This window comes from Molossus molossus, unplaced genomic scaffold (assembly GCF_014108415.1).
Source record: "Molossus molossus isolate mMolMol1 unplaced genomic scaffold, mMolMol1.p scaffold_m16_p_1, whole genome shotgun sequence".
NCBI classification, from domain to species: Eukaryota; Metazoa; Chordata; class Mammalia; order Chiroptera; family Molossidae; genus Molossus; species Molossus molossus.
In genome coordinates, this window is record NW_023425344.1 from 17,850,174 (window position 1) to 17,854,974 (window position 4,801).

The window sequence follows — 4,801 nt, forward strand, 5'->3', positions numbered from 1 at the left end:
CTGGGCCCTTCCTCCCCGCTCCCTGGGCCCTTCCTCCCCGCTCCCTGGGCCCTTCCTCCCCGCTCCCTGGGCCCTTCCTCTCCGGTTCCCTGGGCCCTTCCTCCCCGCTCCCTGGGCCCTTCCTCTCCGGCTCCCTGGGCCCTTCCTCTCCGGTTCCCTGGGTCCTTCCCCACCGGCTCCCTGGGTCCTTCCTCTCCGGCTCCCTGGGTCCTTCCCCACCGGCTCCCTGGGTCCTTCCTCCCCGGTTCCCTGGGTCCTTCCTCCCCGGTTCCCTGGGTCCTTCCTCCCCGCTCCCTGGGTCCTTCCTCCCCGGTTCCCTGGGTCCTTCCCCACCGGCTCCCTGGGTCCTTCCCCCCCTGCTCCCTGGGCCCTTCCCCACCGGCTCCCTGGGCCCTTCCTCCCCGCTCCCTGGGCCCTTCCTCCCCGCTCCCTGGGTCCTTCCCCACCAGCTCCCTGGGTCCTTCCTCCCCGCTCCCTGGGTCCTTCCTCCCCGGCTCCCTGGGTCCTTCCCCACCGGCTCCCTGGGTCCTTCCCCACCGGCTCCCTGGGCCCTTCCCCACCGGCTCCCTGGGCCCTTCCCCACCGGCTCCCTGGGCCCTTCCCCACCGGCTCCTGGGCCCTTCCCCACCGGCTCCCTGGGCCCTTCCCCACCGGCTCCCTGGGCCCTTCCTCCCGGCTCCCTGGGTCCTTCCTCCCCGCTCCCTGGGCCCTTCCTCCCCGCTCCCTGGGCCCTTCCTCCCCGCTCCCTGGGCCCTTCCTCCCCGCTCCCTGGGTCCTTCCTCCCGGCTCCCTGGGCCCTTCCCCACTGGCTCCCTGGGCCCTTCCTCCCCGCTCCCTCGGCCCTTCCCCACCAGCTCCCTGGGCCCTTCCTCCCCGCTCCCTCGGCCCTTCCCCACCAGCTCCCTGGGTCCTTCCTCCCCGCTCCCTGGGTCCTTCCCTACCGGCTCCCTGGGTCCTTCCCCACCGGCTCCCTGGGTCCTTCCCCACCGGCTCCCTGGGCCCTTCCCCACCGGCTCCCTGGGCCCTTCCCCACCGGCTCCCTGGGCCCTTCCCCACCGGCTCCCTGGGCCCTTCCCCACCGGCTCCCTGGGCCCTTCCCCACCGGCTCCCTGGGCCCTTCCTCCCGGCTCCCTGGGTCCTTCCTCCCCGCTCCCTGGGCCCTTCCTCCCCGCTCCCTGGGCCCTTCCTCCCCGCTCCCTGGGCCCTTCCTCCCCGCTCCCTGGGTCCTTCCTCCCGGCTCCCTGGGCCCTTCCCCACTGGCTCCCTGGGTCCTTCCTCTCCGGCTCCCTGGGTCCTTCCCCACCGGCTCCCTGGGTCCTTCCTCCCCGGTTCCCTGGGTCCTTCCTCCCCGGTTCCCTGGGTCCTTCCTCCCCGCTCCCTGGGTCCTTCCCCACCGGCTCCCTGGGTCCTTCCCCACCGGCTCCCTGGGTCCTTCCCCACCGGCTCCCTGGGTCCTTCCCCCCCTGCTCCCTGGGCCCTTCCCCACCGGCTCCCTGGGCCCTTCCTCCCCGCTCCCTCGGCCCTTCCCCACCGGCTCCCTGGGCCCTTCCTCCCCGCTCCCTCGGCCCTTCCCCACCAGCTCCCTGGGTCCTTCCTCCCCGCTCCCTGGGTCCTTCCCTACCGGCTCCCTGGGTCCTTCCCCACCGGCTCCCTGGGCCCTTCCCCACCGGCTCCCTGGGCCCTTCCCCACCGGCTCCCTGGGCCCTTCCCCACCGGCTCCCTGGGCCCTTCCCCACCGGCTCCCTGGGCCCTTCCTCCCCGCTCCCTGGGCCCTTCCCCACCAGCTCCCTGGGTCCTTCCCCCCCCCCCCCCCTCCCTGGGTTCTTCCCCACCGGCTCCCTGGGTCCCAGCCACCACTGATGTCCCAAGAGCCCGGAACAGCCTGGTTGCACAAACGTAACTCCCACGTATGGGATATGAAGGAAAAACAGTATCATTATTTTGCTTAGAACTAAGCTCTGAGCCCACCCACTAGTTAGTGGCCTGGGGAGAATAAACTAAATGTCTAATCTAGTTAAACTTCGAGCTGATATTTTAAATTCTTCAGATAGTGTGTTTGATCGTAGAAAAAACACTCAGTGTCTCTGGCATCTGCTCCTTCCGACCCCTAGAGGCCCAGGTGTGTGGAGCGAGGGGGCTTTCCCCCATCATGGCACTTCAGGCAGTGGGTTCTGGGTCCCACAAGTCCTTGGATGTGTGCTGTCACTGGTCTTTGGAGAGATATTCTTGCTTTACCTGGTCATGCCTGACCTCCTGACCTCTAGTATTGAAAGTGTGGCTTGTTCTCCCAGCCTAGGTAAAGCTTCTGGGGACAATTTGGTGACTCAGCCTCAGCTGGGCCACAGACCTCGCTCTTTCAATGGGCTCTCCAGTATGTTAGCCAGGCGTCCACCCCTTAGAGGGGAGTGGAAAGTCACCTTCTCTCAGAACAGCGGGTCCCTCGGTGGGCCCATGGGTTCTCCTCAGCACCTGCACCTCCTGGGACCGCGGGTGCCTCCCCTAGGCTGACCACGTGGAGCTCCTTCCCTGTGGCTGTGCCTTGGGCTCTAACGGGGCGGCTTGCGAAGTGGCTTCCTCCCAGTCCCAGGGGTGACACTCACCTCTCTAACATCACCCCCTCGCAGGCCCAGAGGTGGAACAGCAAGCAGTTTGCTGACGGCTGGGGCTCTTGTCTGTTCACTTTCAATCCCTCTTTTATTTAAGATCCTCAGGTACAGGAAAAGGGTGAGCCTTTTCTTACTTCCATTTCCTCCTCTCTGATTCCCACGAACCCTAAATCCCTGGCTTTAGTCTCTTACTCTGCATGTGGGAGAACTCTGAGCTGCAGGCCTAGTCTTCATGGACTCCCGAGGAGGAAGAGGAATTCCGAAAATCCCTTCTCCTGATAAAGATCTGGCTTCTAAAGCTGGAACTTTCTGCATAATCCTATTTTGAATGATAAAAGCTGAACCTTACCTGGGTCTCTCTTGAGTTCTTGTCCTAACCAATATAAATCTGCACACGGATTCCCCTCTCCCTCCTCCTCCTCACTGCACAGTCAGGCAAAGGGACACCTAGGGTGAACCCAGGAGAATGGGAAATGGAAGAGAAAAGCACATTAGTGCCTAAAAATGGGAGGCCCCTCCCCCTCTCTTGAAGCTCTTCTTTTTCTCTTAGTGTTCTGTAAATCCTGCGGGTCTCCATCCCTTTTGCTCATGTCTCCAAAGGGGCTTCAGCAGCATCTCTCCTCCAAGAAACCAGAGGGAGACACTTGATTTCCCACCTGCTCTCACCACCGCGCACATCGGCACGGCAGCCTCTCCTCCCATCCTGCACCTTCAGGTAAAGCCCTGGCCCTGGGCAGATTTACGGGGCACCTTCCTCTGGTGTTCAGGATGCCCCTCCCACCTCAGTGCCACTGCGTGTGCTGTGCCCTCTGCCTGACATTCCATCATCAACCCTTTCCTAGGCTCATCTCACTATCGCCTCCTGCGTGGAGCCCTTTCAGACCCTTCTCGGTCCGTGCAGTGTCTCCCTCCGACAGCCTGAACCACTTTGAACCCCTCCTGTCCGGCCCTGTATGATAGTCATGTTTCTGTCTCCCCCCTACACTGAAGTCTGTCTGAAGGCGGGAACAGTGTATCACTCAGCCATGCATCTTCCAAGGGGCTGTGGGTTACATTAAATTGAATATGATTAAAGTATGTCCAAAGCACATGAACTCACACAAATGATTTCATTTCTTTGGCTTTCATTTCTTCACTTGTTAAATAATTGAGTTGGTTTCTATGATGTCTTAGATCGTGCCCATCTCTGACTCTTTATAATTCTACCCGTGCTCTTCTGGGACTTGTGTGTGCATGTGTGTGCGTGTGCATGTGCGTGTGCGTGTGTGGTAGGCAGGGGTCACGTCACTAAGTGGGAGGCCAGGTGGAATGCTAGAATGGCTCAGACTTTAGATGAGGGCAACCTGAGCCCAAAGCTCAGGCACCCACCTGCTGGGTTGGGCATGCTGTTGTCTATGAGCTAAATGGAAAAGGAGGAGGATCATTCATCCACTCAGTAAACACCGACTGAGTGCCTGTTAAGTGCATGCATTGGGTTGGTAGCTGGGGACACGGAGTAAATACGACATCCCCTCCTTGTAGGAGCCCAGCGTTCATTCCACGGAGACAAACCTGCAAACAAGCAAGTGCGATCAAGTGCAGACGTTCTCTGTGGGGACTCAGGGATGTCCAGGACCCAGTAGGGACACAGAGTGGGGAGAGAGGGATAACAGATTCCAGGGATGATCCAGCCAGGAGTGGGATGAGGAAGGCTTCTCTGGAGCCATGGGGCCAGCAGAGAGCACTCCTGGAACTTTTGGGTGGAGGGAGAGAAGTAGTGTCGGGTCCATTACTGTCATCATGAGCTTCTGTGACCCAGAGTGGTGAGGCGTAGGAATCTTGGATCCCAAATACATTTCTCGAGAGGTGGTCACGGCTGACAGTCAGACTGCTGGCCCGGGCCCCAAACCTGTTGGTTTCCCGCCAGACCCCAGGCCCCAGGCCCTTCCCTTGTGGCCAGTGAGTCACGGCCAGTACCTGAGGTGGCCTTCGAAGTCTCTGCTTCTCCTCAGTGACCTGTGCCCTGCTAACTTTCAGGGAAGAGCCATGCTTGATAAAAGGCAATTAGTCCCTAAGAAGTGACCCCTCCTCAACCTACCCTCTTTACCGGGTCCGGGGGAGTCGCTTTCAGCACAGAATCCGCAGGAGTTTCTACCAAGGGACAGTCTGAAAAATAGCTCTAGTGGGAGGAAGCTGTTCAAACCCCATCCATTTTG